Raw genomic sequence first — 15203 nt, forward strand, 5'->3', positions numbered from 1 at the left:
TTGTCTGTCTGTCTCTGTTAGTCTGTCTCCATCCGATCAATCACCTCCGCCACTAATGAAATTGTAACCAAGGGTACACTGTGCCATCTATAAAGCAGCTTGACATGCATTACTGGGGATTTATGAATTACAGCCTACATACTGTATGTCCATCAGCCTTGCAGACGACGAGTCTCTTACTGTCCACAGCCTACTGCTCCCAGAGTCTCAGCGGCAGATTTAGACTCAAGTCATGCATGCACATGTTGTAAGATATTTAAAGCACATATTATCTGCTTTTCCCATCCTCCTTCCACATTCATGCTCCTCAAGGCTTAAGATCCATTGATTTATTACCATGTTGGGAAGAGCTGATAAAAAACTCTGCAAAAACACAGTATAAAACTGACATGTAATCCGGGAGTGATATCACGCTTAGGGAGAGATAAAAACCTGTTTCCTGGGCCAAGCACCTGGAAAGCTTGTTATTTGATAAGATGAGATATTGTTGAAACACTCGATAGAAATGCACTATTTACTCGCTTTATATAGACCATTTATATAAGCCAGGGGCCAGCGAGTGTCTATATGTTCCAGTGTTCCAGTTTATTGCAAAAAAAAAAACAACAAAACTTAAAGGTATACTATGCAGGGTTTCCCAGAAAACAACACACAGACTCATATCCCTCTCAGTCATCACTTTTGACCCACTAGAAGTGTGTGCCAGTGTGTATTCCTTCAGAGACTCTGCCCTCTGCTTTCTGCTTGTATTTTCTTATTATCTTCTGTGTTCAGGATGTTTATGGACGTGTACACCTTTTAGTAAACCTAGCTGCTCTTTGTGACTTTATTGCTTTAATGTAATACATGAGTAAGAATTCACACATGATTTAAAATACTGCATAGAGGTGCATGGGTGCATTATTTTCTTTTGTTGAAGCTCCTTTCTCACTGGCCAAGAAACCCACTTGACGACGCCACTGGCCGCGCACATGTGAGTTGTCAACGGTGACAATGTGTGTGTCGGCTTTGTCAAGTGTACCAAGTGCAGCACGATGCTGGTATATGACAGCAAAAAGACGGGGACCTCAACACTTAAGAGGCACATGACGAAGGATTGCCATGGAAAGAAAGACAAGAGTCAGCCTTTAATGTCCATGTTTGTATCCTTAAAAAAAGTCGGGTTTAAACCGGGCTCGGGCTCATAATTACAGTTAAAGGACAGAGCATGCACGGGCTCGGGTGGGGTCGGGCTGGATTTTTTGGGCCCGATCTAAGCTCTAGCACTTGTAGAAGCCATTGTTTCTAGCAAAGACGATGGAGAACAGGCGTTCTTCTTATGCGCTTGTTCTCAGCACAGACTGACGCGCGTATACTGCCCCCGTTAGTAGGAATCGACATGGCCCGCTGAGGGCAAAGTTGTATCTGGTACTTACGGTACTGAAAAACAACAGGTACCGACAATTTTTTGAGTGTTGGCATCGACATGGTACCGAAGTACTAAAGACAAGCCTAACCTCCATGCTGCTTTCTACTGTTTACGGACCTGTTTTCTGGCCTGTCTGTGACATTGAATGTGACACAAAAGAACAAAAACAGACAGGCCTATTAGGCTGCTGCAGAGCTGCTTACACAGATGTGTTTAAAAAACCCACATACCTGCGCTAATGTTGGTGGTTAAAGGGTATAAGTCTGTGTTTCGTTGGTAAGAGTGTTTACAAGCAATAACCAACAATCCTGTATACTATATGTATAATACAAAGGAAACAAATTTAATTAAAAGATCAATTCATATTCAGTCGTTACTTTTTATTCTTTTCCCAATCTTAGTTTCTCATTTAAGGACTTGAGCTTATTTGATAAGTTGAATGACAAAAAAATCATTGTTTAAGTCACTTTTTAAGCACAAATCCCCAAAATTTTTGAGTTCTAGTTTTTACCAATCCGGTTTCACTCCGAAGTCGCTGAAATCCAGCGCTTGGGCAGTGACTTGCAGCATCAGACACTGACGAAAAAAGCCGTCCTTTATCGTCAGCATGCTATGTAGCCAGCCACTGTTATAGTTTAACTGTGTCTGGGGAAACAGCAGTACAAGAACTAAAGTCAAGGTGGGAAAGTCCAAGTGGGGCGGGCGGGAAACAAACACTGACTTTCAACCGGAGAGCTGTGTTCGTGTCCCATAAGATTATAATGCCAAACCCTGTTCTTTGTTCCTAATCATAGCCATGTGCTTTTGTTGATGAAGAAAAAAAAACGTTAATTCTCGGTGTTGTACTGACGTAGTGCATTTATTTTGAAAGAAAGTGTATGTAAACGGTAAATCGGAAGTATATCTTGAAAGAACACAATGCATGTAACAGGCAGAACTTGACACGGTGTCCCAGAACGTCAACAACAAGCACACCCAAGGTACCTTGTATGTCGTATCTGGATGTGGAAAGTCCATGACCAAACGTCGATATGTGACGAGGTTGGAGTGAGAATGTGTTGCTTTTTACATAATATTTGCTGGTAAACGGAATGGGATTGGGTTTTGAACTGCTGAACAAAACAATCAGTGATAGAAAAATAGTAATAAGTAACAGCTTTATCACAATACAGAGCTACCGTTGCGAACCAGAGCCTTAAAGTTTCTTTTATCTATGCTGGTGCTACGAAGTGGAACAAACTGCTTGCAGTAAAGCAGGTGCAGAACCCACATGCCTTTATGAAAATGTTCAAACAGAGGCTGCTCGATAGCATCTCCAAATAAGGTCATGGTCGTTTTACACATTGAAATCAGGTTTATTTAAAAAAGAAGATACATTTTATGTATTGTTGTTGTTTTTTCTAGGCATGTATATTCATGAGTGGGTTGCTGTGTCGGATGTGGCATGTCGTGGTCAAGCGTTTATGCTTTGGCCGTCTCCATCTTGTTGTGTTGTGGAAGGTCTGATGGAAGATCAGGGACTATGATGGAAATGATGTCTGGAAAATATTGTGTTATCCCCCGTGAAATATGCCTGTATCTTAAGTGCTGTATTTGAACTCTTATCAAATAAACAAAACTATTAAAAAGTTTCTGTATCAAACAGGAAGCTGCTGCTGCTGATGTTGAGAGGCTGTTACATAACTGTCTATATTTTGAAGTCAAGCAGTTACAGCAAACGTGACAAAAACCATGATCTGACCTTGTTCCTGACATCTAACTTCCTTTGGCTCTATATGTCACGCTGACCAAGTGAATTCTGCAAACCACTTTGAAGATAAAGCGAGACATACTGCAGTTTATTTTCTAAAGGAAAGGTTTGACTTCCTCTTTCAGACAGCTCTATCTCAATCACAATGTCCTGAACTATAGGACCCTTCAGTAAACCCGGCCTCCACCCGTCATACGCTGCTCCATCATGTGTGTTGTGAGTCCCTCTGAGTTCACCCCTGGTCTTTGTGTAAGACACTTAACCCTGGGTCACACTCACACATCCCAGAGAGCCTTGTTCTCCCACAAATGGACCACAACACACTTATCTATACACAGATTAGACTGTCAAGGTCACCTCTGCTCACCCACTCCTCTCTGTCCGTGCACAAACTCTCATCACCTGCTCTTTTTCTTTACGCTCTCAAATATAATTCCACCTTCTTCTATTTCCGCTCTTTTGTCTTCCCTAACGCCTCATTTTTATCCCTTCTCCTCCCTATTTTTCAGGTTTTTCTCTTGCTTAGCTCCCACCCTCCCCTCTATTTGTTCCTTTTCTCACACTGAAGGGCGGTTCAGGGGGCCATGGGGCCATGTGCGGGGCCAAAGGATTAGCTTTATCATTGATAAGGAACTGGGGAGGTGTGATGCATGGCCGGCTTGAACCTGAATGCCCTTCCTGAGAGGATGTGTCAGTGACAGCTTTATCCACATATTGTCAGAGTGACAGCGAGAGCAACACATCCAGAGAGAGGGAGGCACAGTAAATTCATAGGATAGTCAAGGTCAGGTCAAAGTCACAGCTCCCCAAACAGCGAGGGCTCAGGGGGAAAAGGTGTGTTGGCGTCAGGAAGACAGTGTGTGCTGCACAACATCAAAGTATGGCTCTCACACTGCCCCTCACACCAGGAGGAGGAAGATGTGGGGGACACCGTTGTTTTGTTGCTTCCTTTCACATGTAAATGCATACACGTGTAGGCACACATGCAGGACAGCGTGCGTGCAAACAGCTCAGTTCTTAGAAACATTAGCGGTGGAGAAAGTGAGAGGAAGTGGCTGGAGGGAGGGTCATCCTCATCTGCACGCAGCAATGAAAAAGAACATGTGCTGCGTGAGCCCAGTCTCATTTCAAAGTCGTTGAAATCTGGCACTTGGGCAGTGACTTGCAGGGACACTGATGAAAAAAGCCGTCCTTTAACATCCGATCACCGTTATAGTTTAACGATGCTTGGCACTGTCAGGGGGAAACTTGGTGGGGCAAGTACGATCCTAAAGCCAAACCCTGTTCTTTTTTTCTAAACCTAACCACGTGCTTTTGTTGCCTAAACCCAGCCATGTTTGTTTGTTGTTGAAGGAAAAAAAATGTCAATTTGTGGTGTTGTACTGACGTAGTGAGTTTATTCTGAAAGAGACTGTATGGAAACAGAAGTGTATTTTGAAAGAAGACAATTCATGTAGCAGGCCAAACTTGACACGGTGTCCCAGAACGTCAACAACCAACACACCTAGGGTACCTTATATGTCATATGTGGATGTGGAAAGTCCATGACCAAACATCAATATGTGACAAGACTGGAGTGAGAATGTGTTGGTTGTGTTCCTGAAAGCTGACGTTAATGCTATACAGAGATCTGTATTGAAATTAGGACTCTGTCTCAGTAGACAAATACCAGAATTTTCTGTCAAATTCATGCAAGACTAGAGGGCATTGTTGTGAAATTAAGAAACCATCAGATCTAAATTTCTGAATTTAAAGGGTTTTTTTTCTCTCAGAGGAGAACACAGGACATTTCCAGAGCTGACATGTATGTTGTAGCGAACAAAACATTTAAACTTCAGGTAGGCTTTAAAGCTGGAGTGCGGGACTTTTGCATACAGTATAAATGAACATCGCCAAACAAATTCACACAATGCTGATTTAGCCTATTGCTGCCAGGAGACACTCTCTGTATTTTGCTGTATACCAGAGTAGGTTTCTGTGGTGACTTTCTCACACTTGCCCATTGCTAAAGGGGAGAGGAAGGCGGGAGAGACCATAGAGAAGAGTAGCAGCTGGGAGTATGGCGGAAGTTATGGCAGTAAATCCTGAGGGGAGCTCATCTGCAAGCATACATCATAAGACTGTGTCAAAAGACAGCTTGTTGCCAGAAAGGGAGACAAAAGTTCTGCACTTAAGCTTTGACAACAAATGATAGACCAGCAGACTAAAGAACAGTTAAAAGGATAGTTCGACATTTTGGCAAAGTCGCCTATTGCCGTAATCCCTATAGTCATATGGGTAGGTAGGTAGAGCGCTTTGGAGTCATTTGATGGTGTATTTGATTAGTTTTGAGGGAGAGAGGGGGATGTACTGTTCACCTCCATTTTGTGCGCTGAACAGTGGGCAGCTCTGCCCCACTGATCTCAGAACAGCACGCACTGACAATTAAAGGTAATATACCTACTCATATGACTATAAGGATTATGGCAATAGGTGAATTTGCCAAAATGTCGAACTGTCCCTTTAAGAGCAGCAGCCATGACAGGAACTGACCTGTCTTCAATTTAAAGAAAATATTTATCATATACAGGCTATATTGGGTTGTTGTCGAGCAATTGTAGTTGAGAATGTAGTTTGTGTTATAAAGAGCTGAAGTGAAACTGAAACTTCTCTTCCTCTCCTCATTCAAACTCCTGTTGACATTTGTTGCATGTAACAATCATTTCCCTTAAAGCCCCAGATGTTTGCTGGCTAAACATCAGCTTGAGGGGTCGTGGCTAGCTCAGACATGTCTGTAATAAGAGCAGGAAGAGAGGACTGAAGTTTTCACAAGTTTTTAGACAGCAGAAACAATTAGAAGGTTCATCCATCTGTGTTAAAGGTTGTATTTTAACAAGTGCATCAGTGATTATATTGTGTAGTTTGCTGTAGATGCAGTCGTGTCATTCAGCAAAATGTGTCATTTGCAGTTTATGATTGTCAGCCGACTTTCTTTAACTGCATGTGAAATCATCCACAGGGCGACTTGTGAGTGCAGATCAGAGCGGGGATAAAAAAATTCCCAGAATTCCTGTGACACAGGGACCTGACAATGACCCTCTGTGTCGTCCCTGAGTGGATATGTCCAACACTCTGAAGATCTAAATATCCATCACAGCTCCTCGTGTCCGAATGGTTTAATGAATGTATCTGTTCTTTATTTAAAAAGTATTTGCCATTAACTTCATGTTTCAAGATTTTCTTAATAATTCAAAATTTGTGGCGTTTCAAATAGAGCAAATTTCTCATGATATGTATGTTGTTGGATATTAAAGTGAAATTTCTATTTCCTGCTCCGGATCTTTTTCCGTTTATTGACCATGTCAGATTTAAGAGCGCAGAATGCATCTTCGTGGACCTCGCTGACATACTTGTAAACTTTTATTGGACACATATTGTGCATTAACCATTCACCAGCACTTTTATAACTACGTGTGTTTTCCTGACATTTGACCTCAGCAGGAAATTGTTTGAAAACCTTTAGACTGTATCTTATAAAATAACAAGCATGCAACTGACATGTATTTGCTCCTTACAACATCCTATAAATACTGTACAGCAGAGGTGTATCACAAAGAGGGAGAATGTAAATAAAAAATTTGTTTTCCTGACAAAAATAAACCTGAGAGGCTGATGCAGGTCAGACTGCAGGATGTATTTTCTCACCGGCACACAGACTGACTGTGTCTCAATAAGAGCTTTGGCGCTTCGGATCTAGGAAAGCCTTCTATAAATAAGGTTTATTATTATTTTTTGTTATTAAGAGAAAGGGGAAACACTTAATTACTTCCTGAGAGTGAAGCATGGTTGTGGGATAAATGCAGCAGCATTGTATTAGTGTTTACAGAGGAAACACACCCAGACATGCACCGCCCATCCTGGACGTTACAAACACCACATCCAAGGTGAGAACGACTTCTTCTGCAATGATCAAAGACACACCATCGTGTTCATGACACCATCAGTTACAGGGCAGCAAGAGACTAACTGCTACTCTTATAGTAACCTGGCTCGACATCTGTGAAGCTATTTCCCCCTCTGGACCGTCTCTTCCTCAGACAAAATGAGTAGCAGCATGGCTGCCAAACAAACTGCCAAAATCCTTGATTAGTTTCCTCTTCCGTCTGCCTTTTACTATTGTTATTGACCCCGTGGAATGAAGCCTAAATACTGGCCCCGAGCCCTTGTCAGCTGTTTGACAGAGAGGTTTGAGTGTGTGTGTGTGGGTGTGTGTGTGTGGGTGTGTGTGTGGCCTGTTCTTTTCCGTCCCAGAGGAGCAGAAGTGGGGAAGCCAGGCATCAAGGTTTTAACTATTCGCTATTCCCAAGTCCTATTTCCAGCCACAGCCCTGAGGCATGCAACTCAGGCCTGACTGACCACAGCGCTGCTCCATGACCCCGGGGGCCAGCAATCCGCGTGCTAAGAATGGGAGGAACCCGGGGTCGTGTTGTGTCTTGAAACTTCCCAGAATGACAATAATAAAAACAATGTTTGTTTATGTTCTCACACGGAGAGGGATGGGGAAGTTGGGGATCAGGGAAGTAGGATGAGCGTGAAAGTTCAGCAAGCGGTCTGGGAGTCAACAAACAAACTGTTGCTTTAGACTTACGCAAGCGGCAATTATTGTAATGTAATGACATTTTCTTGACAGAGTGCAAGTGTGTTGTGTGTGTGTGTGTGATGATTGCATGCCTGAAAGAGGCCGGCTGTGTGAGAGTACAGTGTGTCTAGTCTCTATAAATAACCCCCGGTTTGAAAACATGAGAGAAAAATAGCCCAAATTAGGACATAAATATTCAGAGTGTGTGCAAAAATAACCAATCCCATCAAGCACGCAGGCCAACATTAGACAGGCGATGATTGGGAACATGTTGGAACTGTATCAGCAGGACATGACCCTGCATTTATTAAATGCTGATGTGTGTACTCGGTTTAATTTTTTTGTCGACGGCACTCAGAGGCTTACAAAAACTTGTTGGGGATGTTTATCTCGTGGCAGTTTGGGGATTACAATTATTTCTGTAACTGCAACTTTTTCTGTGACAGGACGACACATTTTTTTATGAGTCAAAAATATACATAACTTACAGTACTGCACATTATAAATACAGAGAGATCTAAAATGTCATTTAACATCATGACTATCAACTATCCGTCACTTCTTTCCTGTCAGAGATTCATTCCTCCTGAGACCCTGTGTCCACATATGTGGACATCACATTGTGGGTTTACTTGACCTTATACTTCATTCTACTTAATTTAGACCTGTTGTCCTCATTTGTGGACACGTCTTTTTCCCATCTAGTGGTAGTAAGAGCGCAATACACTAATCCATGTAAAAACAAGATGGCAGCCATCTCTAGCAAGTCAGTCTGCAGCAGATCCCGACACAAAAGTGGACATGGTCCAAAACCTGATCACATTTGGTTGAAACTTGTTACTTACTTACTTATGATAAATAATGTCTGTTTTTGATATGCCAACAAATGTAACCAATTTTAGCAACAGTAACAAGATAAGACACTGTTACTGAGGAAGTACTCGTTTGAGGACACTGGGACTTTATTGTCATTGACAGTGTTCAGTTTTTTTTATACTTATTGGGTCCTACTGATCCCAAATAGCCAGGAGAAATTAAAAATATACACCAAACAAAAGTCCAGGTTTCAGGAGGTAATGTTTATTTGTACAGGGACAAGTATGTAGCATAAAACAATGCCACACCGTAGCATTTACAACCTAGGATAATTTGCAATGCCTGTCCCCAAATGGTTCTTCAGAATACATAAAACTCAACAACAAATACACAAGAGGCAGCAACAATAAATACGCACATTAAGAACACTAAACTCAACTAGAAAAACACAGACAGCGCAGTAAAAGAACAGAACAACAAGCACCAGATCATTCATTAATGACTACATGACTGATCCCTCTCCAAAACCTGTTTCAATGTGAGTTTAATGGCCCCAGTTGGGATCTAGTTTGAGTTCTGCATGTACAAAATTACACATGAACAGAAAATGCTGTTTGTCCAGATCAGGATTTACATGAGAGCATCAAACAGTTCCCACTGGATGCTCCATGTCTTACTGAGCCCGAAACACAAGATCAATGAGCACCTGAGGAGCCTGATTATGTAGGCGTTTATAGATGAGTTTGAGTTTAGCAAATATTATGATTCACTAGAGTTGGTTTTCTGTGCCTGTATAAATAGAGCTTGTCTGCGTGCATCAGATTAGAGACGCAAACATCAAAATGAAAGTCCAATGAGCTCAGTGCAGATCTGAGAACGTCAGAAATGACCAACACATTCTCACCTCGTCACATATCGACGTTTAATCATGGACCTTCCACGTCCAGATATGACGTGAAAGGGACCCTGGGTGCGTTGGTTGTTGACGTTCTGGGACACTGTGTCAAGTTCTGCCTGTTACATGTGTTGTCTTCTTTCAAAATACACTTCTGTTTTGACAGGAAATGTCCCATTTACATACAGTCTCTTTCAAAATAAACGCACTAGGTCAGTACAACATGAATCGACGAATATGGATGATGGTGATTTTTGGACCCATCCACCATGACTCCTGGCCACCTTACTTGACTTTTGCCACCTTAACTTTCGTTCTTGTCCCACCATGTTGCCACATTAAGCTATACCAGCAACCGGCTGTGTATCATGCTGACGTTAAAGGGATAGTGCACCCAAAAATGAAAATTCAGCCATTATCTACTCACCCTCATGCTGAGGAAGGCTCTGGAAGTTTTAGAGTCCTCACATCCCTTGCAGAGATTGGCAGGGGGAGCAGCCAGCACACCTAATGGCTGACAGCGCCCCAGACTAACGTCCAAGAACACAAAACTGAATCCACAACATGCTCATCCGTAGTGATCCAAGTGTGCTGCAGCCCCGACATAAAAAGTTATTTGGAAAAACGTTATATGAACTCTGTTTTTAGCCTCACTGTAGCCTGTAGCTCTGACTGCTTCTCTGTGCTCCGTGCTCACGTGTGCGCGCGCTCAGGGTGATTGGTCTCTGAAGAGCAGCAGCAGTCTCGTCAGTACTGATGTCCAGATTCTCAAGTGCAGGCATCGTCAATTCCCAGTCTGAGCAGCAAAGACTTTCCTCATCCGTTGGCATTGCTTTGCATTTGAAACAACTACACCACCAGGTTTCCAGTGCTCGACTCCAGTATTCTGCGGCTGGCTGAGGGTCATGAGCTGCGGCGGCTGCTTCGTCCAGTAGTCTGAGTTCTGTGTCCGTATACTCGGGCTCAAACAAATACGGCTCAACAAAGAAATGCTGTTCCTCTACAGTGAGGCTAAAAACAGAGTTCATATGGCGTTTTTCGAAACAACTTTTTATGTCGCGGCTGCAGCACACTTGGATCACTACAGATGAGCATGTTGGAGATATTTTGTGGATTCAATTTTGTGTTCTTGGACGTTAGTCTGGGGCGCCGTCAGCCATTAGGTGTGCTGGCTGCTCCCCCTGCCAATCTCCGCAAGCAGGGGCGGACTGGGACTAAAAAACAGCCCTGGACTTTGACTCGGCCCAGCCCACAACAACCGGTGCGCGGAAACTCATAGATATCTATGGGCCGGCTGGCAACCAATTTAAAGGCTGCCACCTCGCGGACTGGACGTGGAACAGTAGATTATTAGGAAGAAAAAGGAAGAAAAAAAAACGGTGAGTGAGGGGTATGGGTGAGTAGATAATGGCTGAATTTTGATTTTTGAGTGCACTATCCCTTTAAAGGCAGCTTTTCTTGTCAGAGTCTGACATTGCAAGTCACTGCCCAAGTGCCGGATTTGACGACCACGGAGTAAGACCGGGTTGCTTCAGGTCTTCAGGTCCCAAGATCAGCAGTGGATTCAGGCTGTCTGAGGGGCAGAAAGGAAAAAGGACACCAGCACACAGAAAGTTTCTCCACATGTAGGGCAGCATATATGGCACTGCATCGTGTTTTCCCCAGGGAACCCCAGCTGATGCATAGCAGAAAGTGGACGGAGTAAGGAGGACTACTTCATAATTATTCAGGACAAGATTAAACCATCAGCTAGAGAGTCAATCCTTGCACTACTTGGGGTGGTTCAGCCAGGTAGAGTGAAGGATATAGGTATGAATCTCATCGCTCTCTTACTTTTACCAATAATGCTCTACTTTGTTTTGTTTTGTTCTTTTGCTGTTTTGCAAAAACCAATAAACAGATGATAAAAAAGAAAGAAAGAAAGTCAATCCTTTGAGGCAACCAGGTGGTTTTGGGCGGCTACATCAAGCTGACACTAAGCTTTTGTTTTGAGTCCTGACTTCAACTCCACCAAAAATACATGGACTGCCCTGAAAAGACGAGCCCCTGCAAGAAAACCAACACATTCGGTTGAACTCAACAAGAGCAGAATTTTGCCAGAAGCTTTCTTATGGCAAAATGTGCTCGGGGATACGCAACCTAATAGTAGCTGTGATTAAGCAACCGGTCGGGCAGATGGCTGCCCACCAATATCCTGGTTCCGTTTGAGGTTTCTTCCTGTTAGAAGAGAGTTTTACCTCGACACCACCGCCACGCACATGGGAGAATTGTTGGTACTTTGTAAATTAACGAGTATGATCTCGACCTGCTGTGTATGAAAAGTGTCATGAGATAACTTTTGTTGTGATTTGGCGCCATAATACACAGGTCCCCTACTGGTATACGTAAACTTTTGATTCTACTCTTCATCTCTCTTCGACCATATGTCTTCTTTCATGTTCGTCCATATGGATTTCCTGTGTGTGTGTGTTGTCGCTGAACTGAACTATGATCAATAGCTCTGCCAGTGTTCTTCCATGCCCCATCACCTGCCTGGTGCTCAGACAACAGGAAGATCAGGGCTGTAACTCGTCAGTGTCAATCACAGGTAAGTGAAGCGATGTTGAATATCACACGCCACAGAGTGAGAAGATTCAAGAGTGACAGGAGTGGAGGTTGTCTTCTTATCTGCAGCATGAAAAAAAAGACAAATGAAAATTTGCTCAATCCAAAATCAATTTTTCAGTTTCCTTTTAGCTGCAGCGCAGTTAGCGCCTAAATCATCCCACTGATTTATGACTGCAGGTCAAGGTTTCTCACAACCTTCTCCCTGTTCCTGTGATGTTTTATTCAGCTGTAACATTTCTCCTCTCGCTGTGCTGCAGTGTGAGACAGGTCGAGACAGAGGGGGAGGAAGAGGAGAGGGTGAAGGAGGATAGGGAGAGGGGAGCAGGTAAAATCTGGAGAGAAGCAGTGCGATACAGGTAAATAACAGATGAGAGAATATGATATCAGTATCTGGAGGCCAGCGTGACATTTACTGGGAGTGTAATTTTCACACTGGGCTGCGCAGAAAACCCCAAAAGACACTGCAGAGCATCTGAACCCGCTGATGACACCTGACCTGAGGAGCCAATAGTAGTATGCTCAGTGTGGCTCAGTGTTATCAGCAAAACATACTTAAAATCAGTGGTGTAGTGGTGATTGATGAGGCGGGTGTACTGGTGGAAAAAGAAGTGGTTATGTGACGTACACCTGCACATACTCTCCACTACACCGCTGCTTCAAGAACCAAAAACAGTGTTTGTCATGCAGACAGATGTGATTGTGTTATATTGTTATAATTTTGCATTATTGTTACTGGTTTGTATTAATGTGAAAGAAGCATTTTATTGTTACAAATTTAGATCTGTGACCATATGTCATATTTTAGTGATCCACACACTTAAAAATGTGTTTTTCTGTTGTTTGTTGCCCTCTAAAATGTCTGACCTTTGCTATACTGACTTGAATCTGAGCCACGTTTGTCACCAGAGAGTTGTTTTTACATTCCTCTACCAAAGAGGGTGATGTGCACTTCTCTAAAATCTGAGATTCAAATCGAGGCAAGGTGGATTAGGTAAATCAAAGAAAGAAGCCTGACATGTTCAGCGCAGAACGGACTTAATACAGTTAACATAAATATCTCTGACATACGGAATATATCTTTCATCAGTCTTTGATTAGACCTCTTGTATAATTACACAATAACAATGTGACGATGTGAACATACTGCAACATAGCAGCAGATATCATTGTGTTGTTGTTTCACAACCACTAATGCTGTGTCAGCCACTGCCAGTTAAGCTAAGCTAACAAGCTAACAAACAACAACAAATTAATGATGCTAACTACAGTTACCATTCTGAAACGTATGCCAGTCACCATCGCCGATTTTGGTGCACAAAACACTCCTCATCTGCAGATCCAGACAGCATCACCGCAGATTTAAAAATATTACTACTACTACTACTACTACTACTACTACCAATAATAATAATAATAATAATAATAATAATACTAAAAATCAATATTTTCAATCACACTGGTTCTAAACCTTTTTCATGTCAAGGACCACTACATTGACACATATTAAGTCACAGACCTCCATTTGATAAGATTTCGGTTGTTAGATATCATTCAGACCAGAATTCTGTATTTGTCAACTCCTGAGGAGATAACTTTGGAGAAAGTGAACCCTATAATCTGAGCTGTTACAGCTCGTACTCACACTGGGCTCACATCTATAGTGAACTAAACAATGAAAATAAACTATTCCCTATTTTTCTGGGGACCCCCTGTAAAAAAAATCTGAAGAATTCTGCATATTTTTCTGCAGTCTGGGTCCAAATGAGGGACACATGAAGGTAGAACGGTTCGTATGATATCCTATGAAGTAGCACCCCATGCGTTATGTTACGTGATTAACGTATAGTTACGTAATTAAAGTTAGTTAGTAAAGTTACTGAGGGTTTAGGAAAAGAAAAATGGCAAGGATGGGCCTTAAAATTACTTAAAGGTTACACGGTTCCAATCAAAGTCCTGGGGAAAGTCCATGTATTTGTGACCCATCCACCACCCTGACATGCCGTCTTACAAGACTGCTTCCTAGTTTACTCCTGTAAGCGCATTGGTCATGTGATCGCAGCAACTCATTTTCCACAGGATAGGTACGACTTTGGGTGTGTTACACTTTGGAGGAAAACCTATGTACAGTTTGTGAGAACAGCCTGTCAAACATGGTTAAATCGCCTCTGATGTTTCCTCTAATGCTAACGCTAGCCATCCTGATGCACACTACTCTTTGATCGGTCAACCTACAGGCACGAGCAGTGAATTTCTTAGTGAGGGACAAATAGTAAATCTGCTTTCTGCCCTATTTTCTGTATTTATTTTTCACTTTTATGTGATTAAAACCACGTGAAATGTAAAATTAATCCTAGTTGAGTTTTTTTTACAGACTTTAAATGTGTCTTGAGGGGAACTTTAATTGTTCATATGTTTTGTGGGTAAAATCTTAATCTGCAAAATAACTACAGATACATCAGATACATGTAGTGGAGTATAAAGTATGATATTTTCCTCTGAAGTGCAGGCTCACATATAAAGTACTGAAGAATTGTGCAGCACTTGAGTAAATGCTCTTAATGTGGGGTGAGGGTGTGGCACCTATGGGATGATCTGCAACTGTGTATCTGGAACTATATTTTATTTCAGTGGTTTACAGTAATATAAAAGCATTTGCTGGGAGTCAGACATCCTCACCCTGCAGCAGGAGTATGGCTGCTCATTCATTTATGAATAGTTATGTATCGCACTAAAGCAAAGCACAGTGAGCGCAGGGTTGAGCCTGTTACACAAAAACCATCCGCTCCATCTCCCCACTTATCGAATTTTGTCTCACTGCTTTCCAGAAGCGCATGAGCTCTTCTATTGCTGAAGACACTCACTATTGTACGCATCCTCCTGCCCGTCTGCTCCTCTCAAACATCCAGTCATTTAACAAGGCAGAAGAAACGGAGAAAGAAAGGGATCAATAGTTAAGTACAAAGAGCCAGAGCTGGACTGACAACCAAACAGGCAGCGTCACTATTGATCTGGATCGGTTGGGATATGATGGATTTGAGAGGAGAGCACTGTCTTCTCCGGTTAAAGCCATGTGGATGCAGGATGGACATGAACAAACACAATACAGTAT

This window comes from Epinephelus fuscoguttatus, linkage group LG10 (genome assembly GCF_011397635.1).
Source record: "Epinephelus fuscoguttatus linkage group LG10, E.fuscoguttatus.final_Chr_v1".
NCBI lineage: Eukaryota > Metazoa > Chordata > Actinopteri > Perciformes > Serranidae > Epinephelus > Epinephelus fuscoguttatus.